The 17,400-nt window shown below is 35.9% G+C and overlaps 1 long non-coding RNA gene across 1 annotated transcript in view; it reads left to right on the top strand.

Moving 5' to 3' along the window:
* LOC135309764 (uncharacterized) overlaps window positions 1-17,400 on the top strand; it is a 47,844-nt gene that overhangs the window by 20,437 nt on the left and 10,007 nt on the right. The gene's annotated exons all lie outside the window — the stretch shown is intronic.

The following is a 17,400-nucleotide window of genomic DNA, read 5'->3' as shown; positions in this document are numbered from 1 at the left end:
TAGCCACATGATATACTGCTCGAGTCCTCATATCGTCGTCACACAGAATTGAGCTTTTTATATTATTTTTTAAATTTTTTTATTAATTAAACTTATGCTCTGACATTTGCATGATTTCAATGTAAATCGCACCCAAGCTAAAAGAGAGTTGTATTTTTTGAAGAAACTAAACTTTGGAGATACTAAAATATACACATACAAGAAGTTAAGTTTTCTCTATATATTCTGTATTTTGGTTAGGTGACGAACAAAACGAACGAACGAACACACATATTATGACTATATTGATGACTGGAGAAAGTTATTAAAAATAAATCAAATGTAAAATCGTATATGAAATAATAATTCCATTATAAATTATTACGTTTATGAATATGTAGAATTAACAAATCTCGACTGTAGGTACAGGACAGGTAATCGTGGGACTTTACTAGATGCGTAAGAAAATTAGACAAATTTATGTTCTACGATTCTAAAGAAAAAATATCCTACATATATATAGGGATATGTATGTCGTCCTTCGTGAGTGACGTGGGTTGATAATTCCCGCATTGTCGCAAGCCTTTCAAAATGTTTCACGAAGGATTTCGTAGCCGAGTGATTAATTTGAAGATCGTGTGTATTGTTCATAAGCTGTTGTCTTATTGTGTTTTAATATGTAGGAAATATATTAGATGTTATTATATATCTTCGTATAGTCTTCAAATTTAACATCAAACATTACGAACACATTTTCTAGTATGTGCCTGACAAAAATATTACGTACGTTTTGTACATTTAGCTTTATATATATATATATTTTGTGTGACAATTTTCAATAATTTTATTGGAAATACACATTTTATTTTATTTATTTATTCAAATTTTGACATTTTTAAAAATGATGTAAATTCGTCCTCGTCATTTTTAATATATGTATAAGACCTATATTTGTTAATTGACGTCCTTGGAGAAAAGGCTGCGGTGAAGTTTGTTGCGCCGCTTCTTCTTCACCTGCGCTTTGGAAGCCGGCAGTAGACTTAGTTTAAGTAATTTTTTTGACGTCAATAAGTGATGTATATCATCCTAAATTGAATAAAGAATTTTGAATTTGAATTTGAATTAGAAAAATAAACACGTACATATTTTATGTTTTGTCTACTTAATGTTCCGAACCCTTTGGGTAGGTATTAACCAAAATATTGGATGTCGAGTTTCCTGTCATACACGCATCCACTCCTAATTCCTGATACTATAATATGAAATATAAATAATAAATATAAAATTTATGACGACCACGGTGGCGCAGTGGTGTGCTTGCCACTGAACCGAAAGTTCCCAGGTTCTATCCCCGGTCGGCTCAAGACGGAAAATGATCTTTTTCTGATTGGCTCGGGTTTTGGATGTTTATCTACATATGTATTTATTATAAAATATAGTATCGTTGAGTTAGTATCCCATAGCACAAGTCTCGAACTTACTTTGGGGCTAGCTTAATTAGTGTGATTTGTCCTAATATATTTAAATGAATAAATATAAATATATTATGACAAATCACACTAATTAAGCTAGCCCGAAAGTAAGTTCGAGACATCATGACCCGATCGGGGATCGAACCCAGGACCTCTCGGTTCAGTGGCAAGAACTTTACCACAGCACAACCGAGGTCGTCAAATTTATTCATTTTATCACAAAGTAGTATTGTTATAATGTTATTTGTATATTTTTTAATTTATAGTGCCCTACCGTGATTATATGTGCCACGGACACTATAAAGTGAATAACATTGAATTGCATTGGACTGCAGCTCAAAATGTAAAATACTCTATGGAAATGCTCGGATGCTGCGCTCAGTGAAAATGTCTCGGTTTTACGCTCCCTGGACGAAGGATATTTTTATAAAATTGAACACACGAGCGGCTATTGTCTACATCCTACATATACTCCGAGACATGGGGTTTTACTTCAATAGAAGTTCCGTTTCTGATTAGATTAACTATAAGTCTAGCTAGCAAGATGGAAATAGCCATCTCCGAGTGGAATTCTTGCGGCTGAGGTGATGATGACGATGATCAAGCATGCCGGGTGCCTTCCAAGTCATGATGATGTTATTCACACCCCAGGTGTTTGGGGTTGACTGATGATAAGTAAAAACCCCAGACACAATCATCACCCATCATGCCAAACACCTGGGTTACCTACAATGCTATTTAAAAAACCACGTAACATCAACAATAATGGATTTCAAAAAGGCATGTCTCGCTTTCATGGTGGAAATCATTACTAAATATTTAACCAGGAACGAAATGCAAAAGTAGCAAGTGTACTCAAAACTAAAAGTGCAACTGCACGATTAGAAACAGACATTAAAAGTGGTTAGTCTACTGCAGTCTAAAAAGTGCCCAAGGCGTGACGTGCGAACGTACTGGGAATGCAATTTCCGTTGCTCCAGATTCTGTGTGGTGGTATGATATGAAAGCGAGTTTATTATATTTTGTTTCAAAGAGACAATCTATAAAATCTCTCATGGAGTCTTTGTCTTTTGATGTGAAATGCATCAATCTAAAAATAGCAGATACTTCCTTATCCTTATGATAAAGTCTTCGATCCCATCTTACGAACAAATCTTGAAGAGTCCCCTTAATTTCTCATCTGAGCGTTATCCCGGTTTCTTTCTCAGCAACATTCTCTGATTTCAGCTTCTGGTGGTGGAGGTTCTGCGCTTAATTCCAAACATTTTGATATTTGTTAGTATATTGTGCTTTTAAGTCACAATACAACACAAACTTATAGTGCACCTAGGGTAGTCTGATAAGAATGTTTTTCGCTTGTTATTTTGTCATTAGTATATTTTATCAGAGAATTTATTTATTATATCAGGAACCCTTAAAATCTGAATCATTTTATTTGAATTTCTTACTTCATAATATCTCAATTGCCAGTTACCTTCATTAACAGGATTAACAACATTAAACAACAGGATCTATTCGGGGTAAAATTAGTGCAAAAAACCTGCACTAAATTAGCTGAGACCCGTAACGAGGGAGAGATCGCCGCTTTTATCCGGTTCAAACTGGACTCGGCCGGTTATAACCGGCTTAGCCTCGTTGGATCCGTAAGCCACGTTCCTACTGCTGGAAAAATTGGTTTTGATGAAAATCTGGCCAGGTCCGAGTCGATACCTATAACCTTAGTATAAATGTAAATAAAAAAAGAAGTGATATTTATTATCTGTATATCTATCTATGGAATTAGTAGGTAATCCATAAAATGTACCTACATTGATCACATCCGAATGGATGAAATTGAATATATCACAAACTGTCAAACTGAACATATATTTTCTGTAGATTTTTACAGTAAAGTAATCAGTTAAACGCGGTTTCTACTTTTGAGAGTCATAAATAGAGGAGATGCTTTTAGGGAAATAGCGAATAGGTCGAACAGGAAAACCGGTTTTAACTGGCGTGAGCCGGATTATTGTGGAGATTGTTGTTGATGGGGTTTTGCGACTGAGCATTTACAGTACTTGTGCTTAATAGTTCCTCGGCTCGGATTTGCTTGAATTGTAGTTTTTTTTTTTACAATGTTGTATCTTTGGCTATCATTACTTTTGCACATGTATTCATCCGTATTATGTTTACTTTCGTATTGTCCATACTTATGAATGTCGCGCTTTCACAACTGAATGCTGAATTTTCAAATTTCTACCACAGAGGTCGAAAATAGGGGATGAAAGTTTGTATATCAAACACATCCGATAGATTTTACCTCAGGCGAAGCTGCGGGTAGTAGCTAGATAAGAACTGGTACATTCCTTGTTCCATAAATCATATCATGTACAAATCAATTCTCATGAGGTTATGAGTCGTGGACAATATAGGGTTAAAATCCACTGAAGCAGCCCTACTTTTCCTATTCTATTGGCGGGTGAAATTATATCCGATAAAATTTTGTGGGTCACCTGCGGAAATAATGTAGTTCGGATAAATGAAAAGGTTAGTAGGAAAATAGCTATCATACTTCTGTACGAGCCACTTCACATTGGCAAAATTATTATGACGAAAATTATCTCAACATTTTGTGAGAACTTACTGAAGCTTGCTAAGCTAGATCTAAACGATCAATACGTTATTTAGTTCTAATAAATCTCTATTTCTATTTACAAAGGTTAAAAAAAAATATTTTTTTTTAATCTTGAACATAAGTTATACTAGTTGTACGCCGCGAACTTAAAGCTCGCGAACACAATAAATTTTTGACGAGTTTTTACAAAATTGTGAATATTTCAAAAACGACTTAAACCATTTTGTTGCCTCACGAACATACATACATACATTTTTGATTTGTAGACCTAAAACAACCTAGGCATGTTATTGTACTACTTAAAGAAAGGTCTACCTACTTATTTGATAAGGTCATGTCTATGTCTACCCAGAATCATAAATCCTGACCCCACACAATGAGAGGTCACAATCACAACTTTTATGCTAATGAAGAACCCATGTCACTTAACTAAACGTACTCGTGCTTGTGTGGCACTTTGAAATTACAGGAAAATTGAAAATTAAATATTCGTCAGCGTAAAACATAAATCAAAGTTACAAATGTAAAATGCAATCTGATTGATTGCCGCCCAATTTGATTGCCGATTGAATTGGGTACCTACAATCAGATCGTGCGTCCACACGTAAACACTAAGTCGCCAATTTCAGTATTTGACTGAGCAATCCCAAATCGGGCGATATCGACCACCCAATGACCATGAATTTCATATTCCGTCCACACGACCCAATGTAATTGTCAATCTAATCAAATTGGCCGTAAAATTGGATTGTGTGGAAGGGGTTTAAGTTTGTTTATATATTTGTTAATAAACTATTCACGCTTCCACTACTAAACCAATGTTCTTGTAATTTTGCATCATAAGTATAAGGTAGTGAGGATTTTAAAGAAGGAATGCAAAGAAGAATTCCTTTCATGCCGCAAAAAGTATCCGTTCCCATAGAAGACATACACGGGCGGGACCGCGGGGCAAAGAAAATTATATTTTACTTAAAGTGGTTTGCACCAGTCAACTTTGACGTTAACTTTAACATGCGCAGAAAAACGCAAAGTACGCCATTTTGTCTAAACTTCAGCGGCGCGGCGAAGAGATTAATGTTGACGTCAATGTTGACTAGCGCAATACCTTTAATATTTTATTCCATTCATAGTTACATATAGAAAACGTTTTACATAAAGCCGTACTACGAGGGATTTCACAAATGGTTTGGATGTCTCCGCGTTATCATTGAATCATTGCTTTCAATGGGTTTTAATAGTTCATGTTCATAGACTGGACCTATCAGATGATTAAATTTGTGTACTGAAGCATGTTCCAATATATACTTTGAGTATTTCTGAGGTTATCATAAAATAATAGAAGTGTGTATATCTTGGATCAGATAGGATATATTGGGTGCTCTAGCGGAATAGCTAAGAACTATATGAGTAAAGCTTTTCAACTCCGTGTAGTGGGTGGAAGGAATATCTCCAAATGCCAGCTATAGGTGTACTGAAATATAAAAAAAATGTTTTGTTTCCAAAAATAGTAATGCAAGATTTTATTATCGTATATCGAAAGTATAGATGAAATCATGAAAACGCGGAGTGGAATTAAATTTTTTGCTAACAAACTGGATATAGTTCGTTAGCAAAAAATTTAGATTTATATGACGACCTCGGTGGCGAAGTGGTAAAGTGCTTCCCTCAGAACCGAGAGGTCCCGAGTTCGATCCCCGGTCGGGTCATGATGGAAAATGATCTTTTTCTGATTGGCCCGGGTCTTGGATGTTTATCTATATATGTATTTGTTATAAAATATAGTATCGTTGAGTTAGTATCCCGTAACACAAGTCTCGAACTTACTTTGGGGCTAGCTCAATCTGTGTGATTTGTCCTAATATATTTATTTATTTATTATTTATTCATAAAGGACTTATTAACAATAATTGATTTTCAATGAATAGAAAAAAGGTTAGACGTCTTTCTAGTCTGGATTTATGCATACTAATAATGGTCTAATAACTAAGTATGCTGAAGACCATGCTAAGTGGAGAAGGAAAAGCTATAAAGTGAATCCTCTGGTCGAATGCTTAATGGCTGAAGTGGCTGAGAAGGAAGTTAAAATTACCTTGACATATTTGCTAAAATAAAATAACTTAAAAATATATCTGGGGCACGGCAGTGCCCCCGCAAGATCGAGCAAAAAAAGGCACGGCCATACCATCCTTTTCTCGGAGCAATTAAGGCCAATTTCGAACCCCAATAACTTCGTTGTGGATAAAACAGGAAGCCTGCATTTTCAGTAATTAATCTGGTATTGTATAAACACTGTAAATTTCAAATTTCATTAGATTTGAACCAGTAGATTAAGAATTTTAATTTATTAAAGTTTCTTGATTTTGTCACTCACTCACTCACTCACTCACTCTCTCACTCACTCACTCACTCACTCACTCACTCACTCACTCACTCACTCACTCACTCACTCACTCACTCACTCACTCACTCACTCACTCACTCACTCACTCACTCACTCACTCACTCACTCACTCACTCACTCACTCACTCACTCACTCACTCACTCACTCACTCACTCACTCACTCACTCACTCACTCACTCACTCACTCACTCACTCACTCACTCACTCACTCACTCACTCACTCACTCACTCACTCACTCACTCACTCACTCACTCACTCACTCACTCACTCACTCACTCACTCACTCACTCACTCACTCACTCACTCACTCACTCACTCACTCACTCACTCACTCACTCACTCACTCACTCACTCACTCACTCACTCACTCACTCACTCACTCACTCACTCACTCACTCACTCACTCACTCACTCACTCACTCACTCACTCACTCACTCACTCACTCACTCACTCACTCACTCACTCACTCACTCACTCACTCACTCACTCACTCACTCACTCACTCACTCACTCACTCACTCACTCACTCACTCACTCACTCACTCACTCACTCACTCACTCACTCACTCACTCACTCACTCACTCACTCACTCACTCACTCACTCACTCACTCACTCACTCACTCACTCACTCACTCACTCACTCACTCACTCACTCACTCACTCACTCACTCACTCACTCACTCACTCACTCACTCACTCACTCACTCACTCACTCACTCACTCACTCACTCACTCACTCACTCACTCACTCACTCACTCACTCACTCACTCACTCACTCACTCACTCACTCACTCACTCACTCACTCACTCACTCACTCACTCACTCACTCACTCACTCACTCACTCACTCACTCACTCACTCACTCACTCACTCACTCACTCACTCACTCACTCACTCACTCACTCACTCACTCACTCACTCACTCACTCACTCACTCACTCACTCACTCACTCACTCACTCACTCACTCACTCACTCACTCACTCACTCACTCACTCACTCACTCACTCACTCACTCACTCACTCACTCACTCACTAACTCACTCACTCACTCACTCACTCACTCACTCACTCACTCAATGTTATGCACTCAAAACATGTTTTTGATGGCATCTATCTTCTAGTTGTTTCACTTAAAATTTATTCTTTATTTATCTTATGTACGCGTATTAGTGGCTAATATAAAATTATTCCAACATCCACGATACCCACTCATTCAAACTCCATTTAAGGCTATCCCCTAGATACTTAATATCCATCACAAAACATCCCTTGAGCATTGGGCACAGACTTCTTATTATTGCGCTGCGATTAGATGGAATTTTAATGTGTCAATCTCTTTCAAATTAATATTCTTTTGTCTGTAGAAATAGAATTAATTATTATCTAACTGTTAATATAAACTACATTGGAATAATTAAAGGAATGTATGGCTGTTTTTTACGAACGTATATGGATTGCTGAATTATTATTGAATACCTATATCCAAAGGATATAATATTATATACTGATTTTACATAAAATAAAATTAACTTCGCTCGTTTGTGGCTAATTTTATACATTTTTATGATAGCTTATCTTTTCATCCTATTTAAGAATTCAGTGCCAACTGATTTTCTTTTATCACAAATGATGTATCCTTACAAATTATAAAATAAAATTCCTCTACCGCGTCAGTATGTTCGCGAACTCCAAACTCCTGCACGGATTTTCATCCGGTTTCGCCAATAGATAGTGTGATTCATGTGTGGGCAAGGATTAGGTGTATAATTTATTGTGTTTTTACCGCTAGTGTTTTATAAAAAAGTAATATTGAGATAATTGAATTGATTTCATAATAATTTTACATAGAGTCTTAAGACTATGTTTAACGACATATTTTAGCAGTTTTAACAAATTTATCGACATATTTTAGCAGTCTTAACAAATTTATTGACATATTTTAGCAGTTTTAACAAATTTATCGACATATTTTAGCAGTTTTAACAAATTTATCGATATATTTTAGCAGTTTTAACAAAAAATACAGCGGTATGGTATTTGCAATTGACTTTTTGTAGTACCTAGTCTAGTCTAGTAATACATTATAATTAAAGGTCGGTGACAAAGCCCAAATAAACAAGGTACAGAGACACTCTTGAATTATTTAGGAGTGTTTTAGCAAACGATACGTTTTTTCGAATTCCCGCCTTTCTTTGCCGTAAATTAGGTTTTGTCGGTATAGTGTTCTGTTACAATGGAGATATAAGATTACCATCAAAATGTTTTAAAAGTATTTTCATTAAAAGTCTTATTTATTTCAGTTTCACCTTGAGTTCATAAACCAAATCTCGTCCCAGCGTGTGCCGGCTATATTCGTAGCTGTGACGCCCCAAAGCCCAGGTTTCGCGTAAAAAATAGTAAAAAATCTAAATATTGAAGACTTGATGTTGCACGGGGCTTCGCTCCTGTGGGAATTTTGAGATAAAATATAGCCTATAGCATTCTTGCATAATATACCTTTCTAATGGTGAAAGAATTTTTGAAATCGGTTCAGTAGTTTCGAAGATTACCCATCTCAAACATACAAACTCACAAACAAACACTTACCTCTGTATAATAATAGTACAGAAGATTTGGTTCTGCTTTTACAACCGGCTGGCTGCCTGATGTCTACCCTCTTTGGGAATTCTAATATTGCCTATCAGCTGTCAAGGCCTGTGTGTCCAAAATCAAAAATCAAATTCAAAATCAAATCATTTATTCAGAAATTAGGTCTTCACAGGCACTTTTTCACGTCATATTCTAAATTAAATTATGTTTACCAGTGCTACAAACTACTCCTTTTCTATTATTCAATCAGTCACATATTTACACACATAGACATACATTTCTATAACGGGTTTTGGTTGTGGATTTATTCTCATACTCAAATTATATATTTACATATTCTAAAGCACATTATTGTAACTAAAACGAAAGAAAAATCCTTTTAACGCAATTTAACCCTTAAATTGTTTCTGTCCGTTGTATGTGACGTGTAATATAAACGCTCACATGCGCAATTTCAACTAACGGCCGAGCCTCACGCGCGGCGATTCTCGTTCAGCATGCTATCCTTTTCACACTCAGGCGTTTTATTTGGTCGCTCGCTCGCCAAATTCCGTCTCTATCGCTAGTTTGAATATTGCAACGGTCGGACCACTTGAACGCTCGTCAAAAAATTGTTACTAGGTGAGTATTTATATGTTTTATGTTATTATTATGCTATATTAAGTTTAAATGATAATTAAGTGATATCTAATAGTAGTTTTTTTGACTAAAATGTTAGTCAATTTTTCATAATCTTTGAAAAAATGTGAATGTCACTTGAAACGGACATGAACAATTAGTTACTGAAAGTAGTGTTTTAAAACTACGTCATTTGTATCGGACATCATCCAAAGTTGCCAGAAGTAAGTTATCTATTTATTTGTCACTTCTAACGGACATTGCCTATTCTGATTTCAGCAATATGACGAAACAAGCTTGGAGATCTAGGAAAATTATTGCTCTGGTGCCTCCTTCAGATTCTGAAGATTCGGAGTTAGAGTCTGAAGACGATGACGAAAGAAGAATATATGCACGTGAATACTTTAGGAATGACTCCAATGGTTCTTCGCCCGTAAGAAGTGGTATTTGGCCTGCAATGTATGACCTATTGGAAGATTTGAGTGACTGCGAAATCCCAGAGCAAGAGCCTTCTCAAGAAGGTATAAACACAGATCAGGAATCATTACTGTCAGTATCGACTCCACAAGTAATTAGACCTACAAATCTACCACCATGTGTTATACCTGAGACACCATCAACAAGTTCTATAGGTTCGCCATTGACACCACGAATAGCAACTCGTAGTACTAGACATGTCACTAGCACTGAGCCTTCGCCAATGCCACCTCCACCCACAGAATCTGTTCCAAGAAAACGTAAAATGAAGCGGCTAGAATTTTCATTTAAAAAAACCAAATTCACAGGAACCGTAGAAGTAGACACAAGCGTTAGTTTTGCAGAACGGTTTGAATTAGAGTCTCCGCAACAGTATTTTAAAAAATTTTTCAGCAACGATCTTTTGGACTTCATTGTAGAATGACAAACTTATATTCGGTACAACAACAAGGTAAATCTATATGCGTAACAAGGAAAGAAATTGAAATTGTGTTAGGTATTGAGATAATTATGGGAATTGTAAAAATGCCAGCAATTGAAGACTACTGGAGCAATGATCTTAGGTTTGAACCGATTGCATCTGCTATGGGTATAAAACGTTATAGATCTATCAAACGCTATTTACATTTTTGTGATAATACAAAAATAGATAAAAACGACAGCTATCATAAAGTTTCTGCTGTAATGGAGCATGTACGTCAGCAATGTCTCAAATTAGAGGAAGAACGATCATTCGCGATTGATGAAATGATAATACCCTATAAAGGCAAAAAAGCAGGTAACAGAAGACAGTACAATCCGAAGAAGCCCCACAAATGGGGCTTTAAATTTCAAGTTCGAGCCGGCACTTCTGGGATGGTTTATGACTTTTTTGCTTATGATGGGGCAAATACATTCAATAATGTTAAATTCTCAGACTGGGAAGAAGATTATCTTGGCGTCGGTGGTAAGACAGTTGTAAGGTTATGCAACACTATTTCCAATCCAGCTCTGTGTACAGTTTACTTTGATAACTGGTTCACTTCTTTAGAATTGCTTTATTACTTGCGTCACGAGCGGGGTATATTATCCTTAGGTACTATTAGAAAAGACAGACTACGGAATTGTCATCTAACAAGTGATAAGAATATGAAAAAGAAAGGTCGGGGAACTCACGAAGTTGTGTGCGATAATGCCAAAAGATTGGCAGTTACGAAGTGGGTAGATAATCAATGCATTCACATTGCAAGCTCTTTCTGTGCGCAAGATCCAATGACTACAATAGAAAGATTTGATAAAAAAATAAAAAAAAGAGTTTCAGTGGCCTGTCCAAATGTAATAAAAGTATACAATACCCACATGGGCGGTGTAGATATTGCTGACATGTTGACTGCATTATATAGAATACGCATGAAAACTAGGCGCTGGTATATGTCGATATTTGCCCAGATGCTAGACATTGCACTAAATAACAGCTGGTTATTGCATCGCCGTGATTGCAATCAACTTACTGACGAGAATAAACTGTCCCTAAAAAAATTTCGCATACAGACTGCTCTTGCACTCATCAAAACCAACACCAAATCTCAAATCCCAAGAGGGATTTTGGAACCTGGATCTGAAATGATCACGAAGCCTTTCCTACCTCGTCCTGTGCACGAGGCACGTCTTGATTGTTATGATCATTTTCCTATTTATACTTCACAGGGTCGATGTCGATTATGTAAGAATGGAAAGACTACAGTTTTCTGTTCGAAATGTGAACAGAGACTTTGTTTCACACCAAAAAAAATTGTTTTCTATTATTTCACAAAAATAAGTGAAAATCACTTATTTTTTAAGTCTTTGTTTAAAGTTTTATTTTCAGAGAAAATTTGTTTTTATGACCATAAATGGTTAATTGAATTTCTTATTATTTTAAACGATGCGTAATTTAGTTTTGATGTTGTTTTGAAGTTTTATTTTATAGACAAGGGTATTATACGTACGTCTATTAATTCCTAAATGGTAACTTGATCTCATTACTGCAATAATCTTTGATCTCAATTGTTATTATTAATATTGTTTGTTACGTTATTTTTTCATTAATTTAACTGCTGAACTGGCAATGTGCGTTCTATGTGACATGTATGATGGATACTAAGTTAGTAGAATAGTTGTCGATGTCACTTATATGTGACACCTGAAAAAATTATGAAAATACATTTTTATTCTTAAAATTTTATATTTTTTTTATTAATTGAACCCTAATAAGACTCCTTTTAAGAAAACACCTCTGAAAAATGTCGCAATTAATGACTGCCAATTTAAGGGTTAAGGAAAAAAGATGGTTAAATTGATTTAAATTCGTTTAACATCGAGTCGGTTGAGTGAAATTGAGCGTGAACTGTGAACTCATTTCAGAAATGATTCATCTTTGATCTGATCGGTAATCGACGGGATTCCATTAACATTCAGACATTAGAATTTTTCTCGTGTTTTAATCGTTCATTTCAAATCAAATTCAAATTCAAATTATTTATTCAGAAATTAGACCTTCACAGGCACTTTCTCTCGTCAATATTTATAGTTATTTCTCACAAGCTACAAACTACTTTCCTTTTTATATACCTATTTTACCACGATTAAATTAGAATATTTTATCAAATAAAATGTTTTTCAAATGTTAACATTTGATCATACTTATCACCCTCGTTTGATCTCATTCCAATTAATATTATGAAAATACCAAAATATGTCTATTTTTATATTTACCTGTTGTTTGTTTGTCTGCTGTTCACTTTTTATCTACTCAACTAATCTTTTTGATTTTTTTAAAACATATAAGTATAGATTACCTTTTATTCCTGAAAAAAGCAGTGTTCTCAGAAATTTACGCGAGCGAAGCCGCGGTTAAATCGAAAACGAAATAACCCTAACTTCCGAAAAGATTTTTTAAGATTCTACTAATTATGTGCGTTTGATCAAAACTTTAGGCAGCTTAAAGTTCTCCGTCGAAATCACAGCATGTAAGCTCCTCAAAGGAAAGTTCCCTTTGTATCAAAGGTATCGCTGGATGGTGTGCCAAACGGTGAAAGTTCGAATCCGTGCAAGGCAAAGTTAACAAATTGTATGTTCCTAAATGTTAATAGGATGGTCCTACACTTCATTCATTTATATCGAGTGTGTAACTGGTGTCAGATTTTATGCAAGTCGCACAAAGGCATCTGACGTGATTTTTGGGTGGTTTGCAGAGCGTTTCGACCGCTGCGGCTTGACATTACTAAAGTACAGAGTAATTAATGGAAAGTCATATAGTAAAACTAATTCTTGTCTTTGTTAAAATTTGAAAAATTGTAATGACAGCGCAGCCGAAGCGGTCGAAACGCTCTGCGAATCACCTTTTACGACTACCAACCGCCGTCTAGTAACAAGTAGGCGCAAACACACTTATGTAAATTGTTGGCTGACTACAAACAAGCCACTTCCTTTTGCTGTGTCACAGCGTTCCATTCACAAGAGAAGTGTTTCAAGGAAATTCAGGGACCGTGAGCGAAGCCTTATACCATCGGCGATGCGCCGGCATAGGCTGCACCAAGGAGCTGAACTGGCGAGACTAACCAGCGCAGACTCCGCACGCAAAAAGGACCTAACTGCGGAAAATAGTCCAATAAGAAGAAAGAACTAACTTTGACGACCTCGGTGGCGCAGTGGTAAAGTTCTTGCCACTGAACCGAGAGGTTCCGGGTTCGATCCCCGGTCGGGTCATGATGGAAAATGATCTTTTTCTGATTGGCCCGGGTCTTGGATGTTTATCCTATATATGTATATGTTATAAAAATATAGTATCGTTGAGTTAGTATCCCATAACACAAGTCTCGAACTTACTTTGGGGCTAGCTCAATCTGTGTGATTTGTCCTAATATATTTATATTTATATATTTATAACTAAGTATGTATCTTAATGTTCACTACACTATGTAGTTTTAATATATGATTTCTTTTCAAAAATATAACATGGTCAAAAAAGTATGTTTCACGTGTCACGTTTGTGATTGACTGACAAAAATTGCTTATAATTAACTGAACGAAGATTTAAAAAAAAAGTGGAATTCGAGGTGATCCGATTGTTCCATCAAGCTGTTTTGCTTGAGGGAACAAACAGATCACCTCGAATTTCATTCTCAAGTCGACGCACGGCTGTGTCTGCGAAACTAAGCCAATATTATGTCCCATTTCTTCCTAGTTTTGGCTTTCAGACAAAAGGTGTACCTGTATTTCTGTCTCCTAAGTCATATAATTATGCTAATAAGAGCGGTGTAACGGCTATCTTCTGGATAATCGTTTAGTGGCGCAACCTCATTTAGCGGGTTAATTAACCCAGACGGTTAAACTTCTACTTACCTTCTAAAATTATCTCAGTAGTGTTCGTTATCTACGAATATACGAGTATCTTACAATTACCAAATACTACTCTCTCATCTTAATATTTTCCCGGTTACTTTCTCAGCCGTTGAGCGTCGAAGCCCAGGCTTCGATTTTCTCCTTTTTCGTCTCATCTTCGCATAAGTTCGATTGCAATTACTTTTACAATTGCAATTACATGGTAGTAAATATGTTTAAGTCTGTATGTATACAGAGTTTTAAAAACATATTTCTTTAAAATATTAAAATGTGGTGCAATAATTTTCATATTATTGGCCACCAGATCTTTCCTGGGAGTTTCTCTCTCTCTCTAATGTGATATGTGAGAGGTTCCTTGGTCAAGGAATAGGGTTTGGTATTAGGTCTTTAACCCAAGAGTTAAATAATAAGTTATATAAATACAGCTTTGGAAACCATTTACATTTTCGTACTATATCTTTACTAATACATAAAAATAGAAATATTCACAAAAAATGTAGACATTCAAAAAATAAATATCCGAACGCAAAACAAACACCATACGAGTATGAAACGTTATATCCCCCGCAATAGACCACTTCAAAATACACGACGCAAAGACACTACCCATTATCTAGCCCCCCCCCCCCCCCACATAACCTCCCTGGTAATTACAGGTGACGCAATTACCTCCCACCCCCCTCAACCCCCTTTAAACACTTCCTCGGGCAGGAAACAATTTGAGTCAAATGTCCTGCAAGATAGCGCAGTATTGGGGTGGGTTTCAAACGAGATTTTTAAACTCTGATTAGCTGTTAAAAAGCCGTTATCTGTAAAAAAGTTACATACCTATTTCATTTATAATAGTGTAAAAGCATACTTTAACTAGAATATTTTACTAGCTTTTTGTGAACACACAACATAACACAAAAGTTACAAATAGGAAAATGTTGTGTTCTTTTCTTTGTCTTATCCGTATACAAGTGTAGCAATTTTCTTGAACTGAGAGCCATGAATGTATATACATTGCAAATTTTATCAAACCGTGATGAAGTTATAAGCCCCATAGTTCAGTCGTGCTCCGTTGCGACGACGCAGCACATCACAGCATCACGACTCCGTTGCTTTTTATAGGTTTTGACAATGACGTGCGTTGAATTATGTCGAATCTCCATACATTCCTGCGGCAACGCCGAACAGCGTTGCCTGTCGACGGACATCTTATCTTATCTCAACATATTTTAACCACAGATTACACAATACCTGCAACATGGATTTAGTAAATACTTACGGAGTACCTACTAATTCCATGCTTCTAGTACCATAACAGACGTCTGTGCAACCAGCCCAAGATCTACATACGTGCATCGAGAGGCGTCTAAGTAGTTCCTCGTCAGTTGCATTATCTTGCAGATGGGAAAAATGCAGGAAATGACGGTCGTTATATGCAAGTATGTTTCATGTCACCTTACGTATCACGTAATTCCGCAATGTTTTGTTCCCAATGCCGTATTAAATATCGAATAGCGGTCAAGTTTCAATTAATTCAAGATTTTCGTTGTACTAGACTGTACTAGATAAATGGATTTCTAAGGAAAATGAGCTATCAACCAGTTCCATTACTGCGTTTAGTTACTGGACCAACTGAGTTAGGATCCAATTTTCTAGCCATGGATACTTTCATTTACGGAGAACCTTTATAGTTATAAGCTGGGTTTATTTTATGCTATTCATTTCAAATTACGAGGAATAGGTGGCCAAATTATCTAATAATAATAATATATAATAGACAACATCAATATACCTACTTATGGCTTAACTAGTCAATAATTTATTTAGGTAACACAGCCATCTAAGACAACTGAACGTAATGTGAAACGTAAAAACATTTCATTTATTTATGGAAGAAACGTTTATTTAGTCCAAAAGATTTCACTTCACTAACACTGGACACAGATAATATGAGTTATAGTACTTACTAAAACTGTCTTCGCTCAGCATAAAAATTATGTGTCACAGGTCGTGACATAAAATAAAATTAAAATAATAAATATCTTCTTTAATCATAAGAACCACGGATACCAGACATTGTTTGTGACCAGTGCCTACCGGTCTGAATCGACCTAATATCCTAAATGGGGCAAAAACTCTAACAAATGCCCGTACGAATTATGTGCCACAAAGACATAAGACTACTAGATTAAATAACTTACTTTTTTTACAAATATTTGTATAACTTCCCTACTTGGTAAGTCATTACAATCGAATATTCTACATTTTAAGTTTAATTTTTTACTCATACAGAGCTCTGGGCGTCACATCCGAGAGTGCAACGTTCTATATCGCCGCGCTTTAGACCTCGACTTCATCTAAGTGGAAAAAAACACATAGTATTACGTCTATATCCCTTACGGGGTAAACAGAGCAAAGTATTTCAAATCTCGAAGACTACATTTAGCTGTAATTTTAGCTGGCTTATAGGTGGAATTTAGGTAACCTATCAACATAATTTACTTGTACACACATGCATTCAAAGTAAGATCTCTGTGAATACAATAAAAGCTTGTGTCAAAAATGATATTTTTGTAAACAACTCATTTCTTTATGAATATAATTAATTGATAAGTAGTCTCCTAAGATTTTCGTGGCCACCGTTTTCGGTTTAGTAGACTTTTACATTGTGTAATGGAAAATTGTAATACTTTGCAATAAATTCCTTTAACTAGTATAGAATAATTTGGCAAGAGGATTTTCTAGTTTTCACTAATAAACAAAAGAAATTGTGTAAACAATGGTGGCGCTAGTGTGCAGTTATGTATCACCTTAACGTCTCTGGGATAGGTTTCCAACATTGCTGATCGGTGGAATTTATACAAGAATGTTATCCAAGAATGTATGTG

The sequence above is a fragment of the Plodia interpunctella genome, chromosome 8, assembly GCF_027563975.2.
Source record: "Plodia interpunctella isolate USDA-ARS_2022_Savannah chromosome 8, ilPloInte3.2, whole genome shotgun sequence".
Taxonomy (NCBI): Eukaryota; Metazoa; Arthropoda; class Insecta; order Lepidoptera; family Pyralidae; genus Plodia; species Plodia interpunctella.
Note: the sequence above shows the minus strand (reverse complement) of the source record. Positions and strands in the feature narration are given on the sequence as shown.